The sequence below is a fragment of the Neovison vison genome, chromosome X (genome assembly GCF_020171115.1).
Source record: "Neovison vison isolate M4711 chromosome X, ASM_NN_V1, whole genome shotgun sequence".
Taxonomy (NCBI): domain Eukaryota; kingdom Metazoa; phylum Chordata; class Mammalia; order Carnivora; family Mustelidae; genus Neogale; species Neogale vison.
Window position 1 is genome coordinate 102,350,554 of NC_058105.1, and position 15,446 is coordinate 102,365,999.

The 15,446-nt window shown below is 34.3% G+C and overlaps 1 long non-coding RNA gene across 1 annotated transcript in view; it reads left to right on the plus strand.

The window, feature by feature from the left end:
- Positions 1 to 9,973: 9,973 nt before the first annotated feature.
- Positions 9,974 to 15,446, plus strand: part of LOC122897453 — a 56,477-nt gene continuing 51,004 nt past the window's right edge. Inside the window, exon 1 of the long non-coding RNA XR_006382537.1 lies at positions 9,974 to 10,023. This is a non-coding gene — a long non-coding RNA (uncharacterized LOC122897453). The remainder of the gene's footprint in view (positions 10,024 to 15,446) is intronic.

The window sequence follows — 15,446 nt, forward strand, 5'->3', positions numbered from 1 at the left end:
ACTCAAACAAGCAAAATGTCAACATCGGGAGACCAATGAACAGTATATAAATAATGTGATATCTATAGCAATCATGCACACACAAAAGCTATACAAATATATGCACATTAAAAAAATAGGTGAGTTAGGGGCACCTGGGTGCTCAGTCCATTAAGCTCAGTCATAGATTAAGTGCCGCATCAGGCTCTGTGCTCAACATGAAGTGTGCTTGAAATTCTCTCAGTATCCCCCTTCCCTCTGGCCCTCCTTCCACTTGTGTGCATGTTTTATCTCTAAAATAATAAATAAATAAAATATTAAAAGAACCATGAAAGATTCAAAATAAAATTCTAAATAAAAATTCAGAAGGGAAAAGGAGAAAATAAATGAATTAAAAATTCTACAGGCATAAATTTGACAACATAAATGGATGGATCAGTTCTTCAAAAGGTACAAATTACAAAAGTCACTCAATATGAAGTAGATAATTGGAATAAATGTGTAACTATTAAGACAATTGGATTATTAAAATCATAAACAAAAATGAGATCTTCAAGACAAGATGGTTTTACTGGAGAATTCTACAAACATCTAAAAATTGTCATCATTGAGGACATTGTGCTTAGTGAGATAACTCATAAGGAGAAATACAAATACTGTCTGTTATCACTCATATGTGGAATCTAAAAACCAAACTCATAAAAATAGCAAATGGCAGTTATGGGGGGAAAGGAAGGGACTTAGGGAGATGCTATGTAAAGGTACAAACTTTCAAGTAGTAGATGAATAAAATCTGGAGATCTAATGCACAGTATAATGGTTATTGTTAATAATACTGTATTATACATTTCAAAGCTGCTAAGAGACTGGATCATACCTTCTCATAATTATGTGACATGATAGAAGTGGTGCTAACACTATTACGGTAACCATATTGCAAATGTAAATGGGCCAAACCAACACATTGTACATTTTAGACTTACACAATGTTATATGTTAATTATGTTTCAAGGTTTAAATTTTTAAAAATTTATCACCAATTCTACACAATCATTTCCACGAAGTACAAGAGGAAAGAGTAATTCCCAACACATTTTATGAAGCTATTTTTAACCTTATATTGAAAGCAGATGTACAGTATATAAAAAAAGAAATCTATGTGCCAATAAATCCCTCACAAATATCAATACAAAAAGACCCTAAAAATATTATCAAATATAATCAGAAATGTAAAAAAAAAGATGCAACATGACTGACATGGTTTTATTTCAGAGATGTCTAAGACTGGGTTCAATATTTGAAAATCAATTAATGTAATCTTCCATAATAGGAAAAATAGGAATAATTTCATGATAGTATCAATTAATGCAGGAAATGTATTTGACAACTTTAAATACTATTAATAAATTCTCTTAAAATATAAATATAGGATACATTCTTTTTTTTTAAATTTTATTTGTTTATTTGACAGACAGAGATCACAGGTAGACAGAGAGGCAGGCAGAGAGAGAGAGAGAGAGGGAAGCAGGCTCCCTGCTGAGCAGAGAGCCCGATGCGGGACTCAATCCCAGGACCCTGAGATCATGACCTGAGCCGAAGGCAACGGCTTAACCCACTGAGCCACCCAGGCGCCCCTATAGGATACATTCTTCAACTTGATAAAGAACCTCTACAAAAATACTATAGCTAATATCATAGTAGTGGAAGAGTTAACATGTATTCTCAAACTATTCCAAAAAAAAGAGAGGAAGGAAAACTTCCAAATTCATTCTATGGGTCCAGCATGACCCTGAGCCCAAAGCCAGATAAAGACACCACAAAATAGAGAACTATAGGCCAGTACCTCTGATGAAAATAGATGCAAAAACCTGAGCAAAATATTAGCTAACCTTATCCAACAATGTATTAAAAAAATCATTCACCACAATCAAGTGGGATTTACTTAAGGAATGCAAGGGTATTAAAATATTCACAAATCTATCAATGTGATACATCACATCAATATGTGAAAGGATAAAAACCATGATCCTTTTAGTAGATGCAGAAAAAGCATTTGACAATGTACAACACCCATTCATAATAAAAACCCTCAAAAAAAGAGGATTAGAGGGAACATACTTCAACATAATAAGGGCCATTTAGGAAAAAGCCACAGCTAACTTCTTCCTTACTGGGGAAACATTGAGGGCTTTCCCCCTAAGGTTAGGAATTAGGACAAGGATGTCCTCTCCAACTGTTTTTATTCAGTATAGTACTGGAAGTCTAGACACAGCAATCAGAACAAAAAAAAAAAATAAAAAGCATCTGAATCAGTAAGGAAGAAGTAAAATTTTCACTATTTGCAGGTGACATGACACTGTATATAGAAAACCCTGAAGATTCCACCAAAAAAGAGCTGATAAGTGACTTGAGTAATATCACAAGATACAAAATCTACATACAGAAATCTGTTGCAGTTCTATACACCAATAATGAAGCACCAGAAAGAAAAATAAAGGAATCTATCCCATTTAGAAGTGCACCAAAAATAAGATACTGAAGAATATGCCTAAACAAAAAGGCAAAAGGCCTGCACTCTGAAAACTATAAAACTGATGAAAAAAACTGAAGGCAATATAAAGAAATGGAAAAACATTCCATATTCATGGATTGGAAGAACAAATATTATTAAAATGTCTATAGTATCCAACGTAGTCTACACATTTAATGCAATCCCTATCAAAGTATTGCCAGCATTTATCTGGAATTGGAATGAACAATCCTAAAATTTGTATGAGCTGCAGAAGACCCCGAATAGCCAAAGCAATCTTGAAAAAGAGAAGCAAAGCTGAAGGCATCACAATTATGGACTTCAAGGTATTTTAAAAAGCTGTAGTAATCAAAACAGTAAAATAGAAATCAAAACACAAAAATAGATAGGTAGAAGAGTAGAACAGAAAAGAAAATCCAGAAATAAACATACAGCTATATAGTCAATTAATCTTTGACAAATCACAACATGCAATGGGAAAAAGTCTTTTCAACAAATGATGTTGGCAAAACTGGACAGCAACATGCACAAGAACAAAACTGAACCAGTTTCCTACACCATACACAAAAATAAATTCAAAGTGGAAAAACCCTAAATGTGAGACCCGAAACTATCAAAATCCTAGAGAATACAGGCAGTAATCTCTTTGACATTAGCCTTAGCAACTTCTTTATAGGTATGTATCCTGAGGCAATGGAAACAAAAGCAAAAATAAACCACTGGGACTACATCAAAATAAAAGTCTTCTGCACAGCAAAAGAAACACTCAACACAACTGAAAGTTCCAACACAACTGGAATGGGAAAATTTGCAAATAACATTTCTCATAACGAGTCAGCATCCAAAATACATAAAGAATTATACAATTCAACACCCAAAAAACAAATAATACAATTTAAAAATGCACAGAAGCCATAAGTCTTCTTTCTTCAAAGAAGACATACAGATCGCCAACAGACATATGAAAACATGCTCGTCATCACTAACCATTGGGGAAATACAGATCAAAACTACAATGAGATATAACCTCACACCAGTAAGAATGGCTAAAATCAACAACACAGGACATAATATATGTTGGTGAAGATGTGGAGAATAAGTAACACTCATGCACTCTTGGTGGGAATGCAAAATGGTATAGCCAGTGTGGAAAACAGTTTGGAGTTTCTTCAAAAAGTTAGAAAAAGAACTACCTTACAATCCAGCAATCATACTATTTACCCAAAGAATAGAAGAACACTAATTCAAAGGGTTACATGCACTTGTATGTTTATAGCAGCATTATTTACAATAGGCAAGATACGGAATCAGCCCAAGAGTCCATCAATTGATGAATGGATAAAAAAGATGTCATATATTTATACAGTGGAATATCATTCACACATAAAAAATAATGAAACTTATGCAATGACATGGATGGAGCTAGATATTATAATAAGAAGCAAAGGAAGTCAGAGAAAGACAAAAACCATATGATTTTATTCAAACGTAGAATTTAAGAAACATAACAAAGAGAAAGAGGGGAAAAGATAAGAGACAGAGAGACAAATCAAGAAACAGTCTCTTAATTTAGAGAACAATTGATGGTTACCAGAGGACATGTGTCTTGGAGGATGGGTTAAGTATGTGACAATTATGAAATTTCTTATTAATTTTAAGAAGGAAATATTAAACTTATAGGGGAAAACCTCAGCAGACATCACCTTAACCAAATGTTTAAAGCTACCATTATTGATTTGGGGACAAACCACCCTCATGTGTCTCTTAAGTGATGCACTGAAAAGGACAAAAGATCACATTTGTGGTATTCCTGCAAGAAGTGCACAACCAAACCCAATCATGAGGAAACATTTGACAAACCCTGAGTATATTCTACAGAATAACTACACTCTTCAAAATGTCAAGGTCAGGAAACACACCGAAATGATGAAGACACGTTCCACATTAAAACAAATTAAAGAAGTATGGTAATAAATGCAGATCCTGAATTGAACTTGGACAGAGAAAAATAAATAGCTCTGAAGGACAATATTGGGAACTTCACAAAATTGAATATGGGCTCTGGGCTAGATAATATTAGTAGTGTGCTATTAAGTGGGAATTCCAGGTTAGAAGCCCTAAATTTTAGTGTTCATCCATTTCCATGGACTAAATACTCTCACCATGACCAATTTCAACCTACCAACACTTTAATGAAGTGCATACAAAATTCCTAAATCAGCCAGCTCTATCAAACATTAAAATAGCATTTAATGATTTAATTTTTAAATTTTATTTAATTCCAGTATAGTTAACTTACAGTATTAAATGAGTTTCAGATGTATAATATAATGATTTCACAATTCTATACATCACTCAGTGCTTATCATGGTAAGGGTACTCTTAACCCCCTTCACCTATCATAACTATACCATCAATGCCTAAGAGAAAACTTTTTTTCCCTTAGGAAAATCTATTAAAGTACTTATAAATACAAGGAAATATTTCAAAATTACCTTCAAGTTGTGCAGAAAAAATAAGTTGTCTTTATGTGTATTTTTACAGAGATAACAAGAAAACAAATGAAAATGGAAATGATTTATGAATCTGGGTATAGAATATCTAGGGGTTCCTCTATTATTCTTGCAATTTTTGTAGGTTTGAATATATTATTGTGTATTATATAGAAATTAAATAAATTATATATTATATAATTGATGATTAAATGTATATTTTCAAGTACTTGATAGAATAGAAACTGTTGATGGGTTGCTACTTTATGAAATGTGGTCAAAGAAGAAATTTCTGATATAGTGGCATTTTAGTCAAAGTGTGAATGATGAGAAATCCAGTCATATCAAAATCTATGTTATGTATAAATTAGATCTCAATAAGTCTGGGAAAAAATAAATTAAAAAGGGAAAAAAGCTAGTTCAAGATTTTAGATCATGAAAGCAAGAGATAAAAAGGCATTGGGACTGAACAAAATAAAGAAGAATGGAAGAAGTAGGGGTTTAAGATTTGGGAAGGACATATCTCTATCATAGCTCAGGTAAAAATTAATATAGAAGATATAATGTGTTTTCATGAATTTTAAATTATTTTTAATTTCATATATAGATTTTAAAGACATTGATAACATGGGTATAGGACAAATATGTTTATTCTTTATCACCTACCTCAGTACCATGCTAGAAAAATATTTAAAAAATACTTAAGAAGTGATAAACACTGTGTGTTATACACAGATAATGAATAGTTAAACACTGCATCAAAGACTAATGATGGAGTATATTCTGGCTTACTGAACAAAATAATTAAAAAAACAGACTCTCCTTCTGCCTCTCCCCCCTCAAATAAATAAAGAAAATCTTTTTTTTTTTTTAAGAGTTGTTTGCCCATTGTTTGGTATTTCTTCTTTTACTTTAAACTAGGTCACCTGTCCATAAAAGTGCTACATCTTTCAGAATATAGATCAAATAATTCAAATTTCAATTAAGCTACTACTCTTTTTCATCCTTTCTTCTGGTTAGTAAAAGCAGTTGATGTCTTCTGAGGTGAACATGACATGTGAGTAAATTTACTTGCATTACTACATCATCTGATACTAGTTTATAGCTGAACAGTCATTAGGTCAGAATAACAATAGTATTATGTACCATCACAAGAAGTTTGCTCTTTATTTATAGTGAGAGGAAAGAGAGCATACTTTGAAATATCATCTTTGAATTGCATAAGCATTTTGCTTGAACTTTACTGTGCTACATTTAATTATTTGTTAAAAAATTAAGTTTATAATTATGGATAGGTGTTTTTTATCCTTTAAATATTCATTACAGTTACTTCATCAGGAAAGATTAAGTACTTGAACTAATAAGTATAGTCTAATATTTCAGTGAGTTTTCTTTAAGAGTTAATAAGCCAGTAAGCATGAGTTCTCATTTCAAGGTCACAGTCTTAGTGAAATGGACCAGTATAGAACAGGTTTCTACTAGTCATGAAAGAAGCAATATGGGGAAAAAAATCTGTAATAAGACTGGACACTGGTCACTGACTACAGCAGCAGAAGTGGACTTCTTATTTTTCCCATGACATTTTGAGACATGACTGCTCTCCATACTGTCTTTCTAAATTAAGTTTTTAAATAAGCATTCAGTTATGGTTAAGCTATGCTCTCAGAGAATTAAAAAATGCTGCACACAACTGTAACTATTCTGTTCTATAAGCTTTGCAAAGGATGCCTTGAGACCAATTCAAAATATTCAGAGGAATGGGTAATTTTTGGCACTACATTTTTTTCACTCACTGCACCTTAAAAAATATCTCTTTTGGGATGCCTGGGTGGCTCAGTTGGTTGGACGACTGCCTTCAGCTCAGGTCATGATCCCAGAGTTCCAGAATCAAGTCCCTCATCGGGCTCCCAGCTCCACGGGGAGTCTGCTTCTCCCTCTAGCCTTCTCCTTGCTCATGCTCTCTCTCACTGTCTCTCTCTCTCAAATAAATAAATAAAATCTTTAAAAAATATATCTTTCTTTTGAGCACTATATTAAGATTAAGTTGATATCCCTATTGGGGTGAGGTGGGAGGGTAAGTCTTACCCCTTAATCTATGAGTATATCTACTGATCATTTGCAGCATATGTTGTAAAACTATTTTACATGTCAGCTAATGGGCAGAGACCATATAATTGATTTTATTTGTAGACCTTGTTTTTCATTCCATCAGTTTGTCACTACATAGTTGTTATTGATTTTCAATTCACAATTATAATTTTGCAAATCATGATTTATTAAAATCCTAGGTAAGCAAAGTAAACATATTTTTCTACTGTCTAAAGATTTCCTATTGACTAAAATTTCATAAGGTTTTACAGTTCTTTTTTTTTTGAGATTTTATTTGTTTATTTGACAATGAGAGAGAGAGAGAGAGCGCACAAGCAGGGGGAGTAGGCAGAGAAGCAGGCTCCCAACTGAGCAGGGAGCCTGTTATGGGGCTCAATGTGGGTCTCCATCCAAGGACCCTGGGATTGTGACCTGAGCAGAAGGCAGCTGCTTAACTACTGGGCCACCTAGGTGCCCCAAGATATTGTAGTTCTTAACTGCAGTTAAAAATTTACCCTAAATCTTCTGCTATCTAATCTTGTGTGCTTTTCAATAGTTTTAAAATCAAATTTTTCCTTAAGTCATTAATACTTCTGGAGTTTATTCTTGTTCAGAGTGGAAAGTAAATCCCTATTATTCCCTAACAAGTACAGTCATTTTTTTTACCATAATCATTTGAAGTACCCAGAATTCTTCCAATAATTTTTATGTGACTTTTGTCATATTTTGAGTTTCCATATCACTATTGGATCTGCTTCCGGACATTTTATTCTGTTCTTTTGATTGGATGTTACAACCCCTGTGCTAATGGCATATGGTTTTAATTACTATAACATTATGATAATTCTTACTTATAGTAGGATAGTCTCATTCATTTATTCTTCTTCAACAAATTGTGGCTACTCTTGGACATTTATGCAGTTTAGAATCCATTAGTCAGGTTCCATAAACCTCTTGTGAAATTTTTAAGTGAAATTACATTAAATGTAGAAGTTAACTTAGAAAGATTTGACCTTACATCAGTGTCACAATAAACATGGCATAACATTTTCATCGAATACACACCTATATTTTCTAAGCAAGCTGTCCATAATATATAATAGACTGATTTGTTTCTACTTCAGTAATGGTAATTATGGTCTAGAAGTCAATAAACAAATGTATATGAATTATTTCAATTTTTTTTTAGTAGATACAACAGCTACAATTTGGCTTACTTAAAAAATACACATCTTCCTTTCTCAAAGAGAATCAATTTCTCCACTGTTGATTATTGGAAGTTAGGCTTTTCCCTAGTCCTTCTGATATTTACTAATAATTATTATTAAAATAAGACATAATTTCATCTGAGTATCTGGATTTTATCTTTCCCAAATTAAAATATTTACTTTGGAATTGTTGAGATATTTAACTTCAGAATAATGCCTAATTTTATGCACAGTTGTATGGATGGATAGATGATAGACAGATGATAGATAGATAGATATGCATGTATATATATGTATATACACACACTTCCTGTTAAACATTTAAGAGCCTTTATTAGGAATATAAATTATTGAAAAAATCATATATATCCTTTGACATTAAAGTGATTGTTTCTTATAATCTGGGTGATATTATCTATAGATTTATCATATAGATTTTATCATAATATCACCAACCTAAGAATCCTGTAGATAATTCTATTTCCAAACATTCACAATAATGCAAACCATCCTTCAAATATATTATGCTGTTTTCTATAAGGGACACTCATAATTGTTTTTGAATGATTGTTTTCTTAGATGTTTAAATTACTAAGTTATATTTATCTTCTTAAACCAATAAAATAGGATATAAGGCATTATTCCAATTATTACAAATGAAAAATCAGGGGCTTAAAGATTAAATAGCCCAAAGCAAAAACAGTTAATAAGTAAGTGGGAGAGGCTAGAAAACTCAGTTGTGTCTGACACTAATGTCAATCTTATTAAATACATTTATATACCATTCTAAAAATAATACAGTAAAAATAATCCTAATACATATATAGTAAGATACTGATTATTCACTTACTGGTTGGAGAGACTATTTGAAGTTTAAATTGACATTTTAGTTGCTTGTATAACTGCATGTTTACTGACACTGAAAGACCTTGACAAAATTTGAGCCTCTTAGAACTAAACATCACTATCCATGCATTTCTTAAACCAATGTTCACATGTGTGGAAGAGGGAAAAGGCCCCAGAAGACAACTAAAAACTTATAAGACCAGAAATATTTAAAACTAATGGCCTCAGTGTGAGTTATATACTTGAGTGTCTTTCAGTTAAGTATGCTTCAGAGCATTTTGATTATTGTGTTTTTTTATAGAGAAGGAAGACTTAAAAAATATATCTCGTTAGTTATGGAATGTACTGTCAGTAGGTAGACTTAAAGGTCAAAGTTCTCACACAAGAAGAACCCATCAACTTAATTCTAGAGTGAAGTAAGGATTCAATAATTTCAATTATTCCTGAAAAACTATAAGTAATTACCAAAACTAATTATATTGGTCTGACCTGAGGTTAATGGCTGGCAAAGAGTGACACTTGGCTCTCTACAAAAGACAAACAATTATCGATGTTTGCTTTAACTCATTGTGAATAGATTTTATGAAAATCAGATTTAAGTTAATATGCACAAAGTTCTGAGTAAGCAGTTCAATGGATAATACATGAAATTTTAGGATCAGAGTATCAGATGTGTTATGGATTAGTAGGAAGCAAAATCACACTCACATAGAGCAAAAGGTTAACTTTCCAATTTAATTTTCTCAAAGTACAAATTCTTATCAGATGTAAAGTGGCAGCTTAGGGCAGAAGCAGATGCAGCAATTTTCAGCATAATTTATCTTGGTTCCAGGGTCTCTAACAAGAGGAGTGCAGAGGTTGGTGAAATGGATTGTGCAAGGTAAGATCAGTTCTTGCTATCAAACTGCCCCCTTTGACTCAAGTCTTGAATCACCAAATAGGAATAACTTTCACCAATAACTGAAATATTTTTGTTTAATTTTTTTTATTAACTTTGGTTCTTGAATCAAATTCAGTATAAGAAAAGGAACATACTTTCCTAAAGGAAAAAAAATAGTGAACTTTCCCTGAGCAGTATTCCTAACCCCAGCTTTCTGGTGTTCAAAAGAATCCCATTCCCCATCCTCCAGCTGACTTAATGGTCCTTTATCTGGAGATTGAAAGATAATTGGATGACACATGGAGCTGTTAGTCAGACAAAACAGAAAAAATAAATATTTTTTATTTAAAAAAGGCCTTGGTACCTGCTATTTTTAACTTATATCTGTTTACTTGTAATTTTTGCCATGTTTAAAGTGAATGCTATATAGCCTAACAGTCTGAGTGCCAGTTCTCTCTTATCCAGTAATTGTGATGGACCACAGGGTTTCTGTGATGAAAAGCTGAAGAAATACAAGTACAGTGGGGGAAGACTAGCTGATTTTTTTAAAAGATTTTATTTATTTATTTGACAAAGAGAAATCACAAGTAGATGGAGAGGCAGGCAGAGAGAGAGAGGGAAGCAGGCTCCCCGCTGAGCAGAGAGCCCGATGCGGGACTCAATCCCAGGATCCTGAGATCATGACCTGAGCCGAAGGCAGGGGCCCAAACCACTGAGCCACCCAGGTGCCCAAGACTAGCTGATTTTAACTATAATGAATACCTTAAAGAAAGATCATTATAAATTCAGTTTTTAAATTCCTTGTTTGTGGTACGATTATCATTAGTCCCCAAAAGTTCTTAATTCAAAGACTTCAGATTAAGAGCACCTGGGTGGCTCAGTTGGGTTAAGCCTCCGACTGTTTTGGTTCAGTTCATGATCTCAGGATTGTTAGATGGAGCCCTGCCTCATGGTCTGTGCTGGGCTTGGAGTTTGCCTGAAATTCTTGCCCTCTCCCTCTCTCTCTGCCCCTCTCCCCACTCGTACGCATGTGTGTTCTCGCTCTCTCAGATAAATAATTTTTTTAAAAGATTTCAGATTAGCACAGGCAAAAATCATTTACAATGTCTGCTTTGTTATTGTTATTGAGCTACAATATAGATTGATTTCACAGCCTTACCAAGTTTTTTATGGGAAAGATGTGGAGATAAAAATAAGATCTTGAAAAATAAGGTGGTACTACTTGGGAGGATTTGGAGCCCTCTGAGTAACTCATACTTTGTTTAGCTTCCCTTGCTGATAGAAGCATCCTCTTTATCCCAGGTGAGCTGAGGAAATTAAATTAATCAAAATCTTAGAGACAGAAATTAGAAGAGGTTTTGTTGGCAGCAGGGGGAAAGGGGAAGATAGCAGCTTTTCAGTGTATATAGTGCAAAAGCTCACTTTTGCAAGATGAAAAAGTTTTAGAGATCTGTTGCAAACATTGTGCATATAGTTAACAATACTGTACTGTACATTTAAAATGGTTAAAATGATAAATATTTATATGTTTCTTACCATAGCAAAAATTTTTAAAAATGTACCCTTTAGCTATCACTTTTCTATTGACCCACCCTCACTCCAAGCCTTAAGTAAGCACTAGAGTTTTTTTTGTCTAAAAAGTTTTGGGTATTCCAGACATTTCATATAAAATGAATCATACGATATCTGGTCTATTGCGATGGGCTTCTTTCAATTAACATACTATCTTGAAGGCTCATCTATGGGGTAGCATGTTTCAGTACTTCATTCCTTTTAATGGCTGAGTAGTAGTTCATTGTGTGCATATATGGCATTTTGCTTAACAAGTTCATCAGTTTATTGATATCTGTACCTCCAGTATAATGTTGAATGGAAGTGGCAACAGTAAGCATAGTTTTCTTGTTCTTGTTCTTAGTGGGAAAGCTTTCAGTGTTGCATCATCAACTGTGATGCTAGTTGTGGGCATTTCATAGATGCCCTTTAAAAGGGTGAGAAAATTTCCTTCTATTCCTGATTTGTTGAATAATTTTTGTTTGTTCGTTTGTTTGTTTTAATCATAAAAGGGGTTTGGAATTTGTCAAATGCTTTTACTTCAACAATTAAGATAATCATGGAGTGCCTGGCTGGCTCAATAAGAAGAGCATCCAACTCTTGATCTCAGGGTCATGAGTTTAAGCCCCATGATAAGTGTGGAGATTATTTAAATAAATAAACTTAAAAAAAAGATAATCACGTGTTTGGTAAATTTTTTGTCTGTTTGTTTTGTGTGTGTGTGTGTGTGTTTTATTTATTTATTTATATTTTTTCCAATTTATTTATTTTCAGAAAAACAGTATTCATTATTTTTTCACCACACCCAGTGCTCCATGCAAGCCGTGCCCTCTATAATACCCACCACCTGGCACCCCAACCTCCCACCACCCCCCCGCCACTTCAAACCCCTCAGACTGTTTTTCAGAGTCCATAGTCTCTCATGGTTCACCTCCCCTTTCAATTTACCCAAATTCCCTACTCCTCTCTAACGCCCCTTGTCCTCCATGCTATTTGTTATGCTCCACAAATAAATGAAACCATATGATAATTGACTCTCTCTGATGGATCTTTTTTTTAATCCATTCTGATACCTGTGTCTTTTGATTGAGGCATTTAGCCCATTTACATTCAGGGTAACTATTGAAAGATATGAATTTAGTGCCATTGTATTGCCTGTCAGGTGATTTTTAGTACATATTGTCTCTGTTCCTTTCTGGTCTACTACTTTTAGGCTCTCTCTTTGCTTAGAAAACCCCCCTTTCAATATTTCCTGTAGGGCTGGTTTGGTGTTTAAAAACTCTCTTAATTTTTGTTTTTCCTGGAAACTTTTTAATCTCTCCTTCTATTTTCAATGATAGCCTAGCTGGATGGAGTATTCTTGGCTGTGTGTTTTTCTTATTTAGTGCTCTGAATATATCATGCCAGTTCTTTCTGGCCTGCCAGGTCTCTGTGGATAAGTCTGCTGCCAATCTAATATTTTTGCCATTGTATGTTACAGACTTCTTGTCCTGTGTTGCTTTCAGGATTTTCTCTTTGTCACTAAGATTTGTAAGTTTTACTATTAGATGACGGGGTGTGTACCTATTTTTATTTATTTTGAGGGGGGTGGTCTGTGCCTCCTGGATCTTGATGCTTGTTCCCTTTGCCATATTAGGGACATTCTATTATGTAATTTGCTGCAATATACATTCTGCCCCCTCTCCCTTTCTTTTTCTTCTGGGATCCAATTATTCTGATATTGTTTTGTCTTGTGGTATTGCTTATCTCTCAAATTCTCCCCTCGTGTTCCAGTAGTTGTTTGTCTCTCTTTTACTCAGCTTCTTTATTCTGCTTCATTTGGTCTTCTATATCACTAATTCTCTCTTCTGTCTCATTTATCCTAGCAGTAAGAGCCTGAATTTTTCATTGTACCTCATTAATAGCTTTTTTATTTCAGCTTGCCTAGATTTTAGTTCTTTTATTTCTCCAGAAAGGACTTTTATTTCTCTAGCTATGGTTTCTTTAATATCTCCCTTTTTTTTGAGCCTGTATAGCACCTTGATAATCATCATTCTGAACTGTAGTTCTGACACATTACTAATGTCTATATTGATTAGGTTCCTATCTGTCAGTACTGTCTCTTGTTTTTTTTTTTTTTTTTTTTTTTTGTGGTGAGTTTTTCTGCCTTGTCATTTTATCCAGATAAGAATATATGAATGAGAGAATAAAATACTAAAAGGTTTCAAAGACCCCAGGAAAATATGTGCTAACCAAATCAGAAGAGAGAGACCCAAAACTGGGTGAGAAAAAAGAAGATGGGAAAAATATATAGATATAGATTGATATAGATATAGTTATAGATATAGATATTGTTATTGAGATATAGATAGAGGTATACATATAGTTATAGATATAGATATAAATAGGTATAGATATAGATATAGATATAGATATAGAAATAATTAGACTGTTGAATAGAACAGAGCCACCCACTTGTTTTGAAGGTGTTCTGGTCTCTTAGAAGAAACTACCTCCCAAAATTTTAAAGAAAGGAAAACATACCTATTCAAAAACAAAGGTAAACATGATGAAGGGATGGAATATGGCTGTAAAGATGAAAATTTAAAAAGATTCTAAAAAAGGAATTGATAAGATAAGTTGGTTGGAAAAAGGAAGAAGAGGAGAGAATGTAATCAGGCTGGAGACTAGAACAAACCCATGTGCTGGATTTAGGCTATATTTTGACCTATTAGAAGAAATTGTATCCCAAATTTTCAAAGAAAAAGAACCTATATGTATCAAAAAAATAAGATTAAATACAATGAAGGGATAAAATATAACAATGAAAATTTAAAAAGATTTTTTTAAAAAGGTAATGTTAAGATCAAATACTTTAAAAAACGTTAAAAGAGGAAAGAGGAAAAGTTAAAAAATAGAATAAGCAATAAAATCAATATAAATTTAACTTTTCTAGACTAAAGGATAATGGGGAGAAAGCCATGAATTCTATGTGTTGCTTTCCCCTAGCTCTGGAGCTCCACAGTTCTCTTTGATCAGTGAACTTGGTCTTGACTGGATGTTCTTATTGATCTTCTTCTGGAGGGGCCTGTTGCAGTGAGTCTCAAATGTCTTTGCCCCAGGTGGAATTGCGCTGCCCTTGGCATGGGCCAAGCTAAGTAATGTGCTCAGGTTTGCTCTCGGTAGCTTTTGTTCCCTGAATGCTTTCCATAGAGCTCTGGAGGACAGGAATGAAAATGGCAGCCTCACAATCTTGGGCCCAGAGTAGCTTAGAGCTCAGGTAACCACTCCTTGGTGCACCCTCAGATAAAAGCTGTCAATCCCTGCCATCTCCCTGGTCTCCAGCCACCCTCTGGGCCACACTCTGAACTCACCTAGACTGTGTCCAGGCATTTCTATCTCTGGCGCACAGCCCCGTTTGGAGTCTCCAAACCCAGCAGATTCCTAGCGTGCTAATGCACCACTCCTTCTGGAGGTGGAAGGAGGGGAGTCTCTCCGGATCTGCCACTTTTGGGATCCCTGCTTGAAGAGCAGAGGCCCACCTGTGCCTTGGATCATGGTTTAAAGTAACTGACAGCTTACTCCTCGTCTCCATCTCTGCTGCTGGCTTCCCTGATCCAATACCTCAGAGCTCTGCCACACTCAGACACCCCTGTTCTTTCTGTGACCCCATGGGATCTGAGCAATGTCCCTCAGAAGAGCAATGTCCCTCAGTAGAGCAGATTTCTTAAAGTTCTGATTTTGTTTTCTTCTTCTCCACCGCTTGCTGGGACCCAGCCCCTCCCTACTCAATCTATCTTCCTGTGGCTTCAGATTCATTTCTCTGCATGTCCGCATGTCCTACCTTCTAGGACTAGTTCAGTTGTCCCTAGAATTGCTACTCTTCTTCTTTT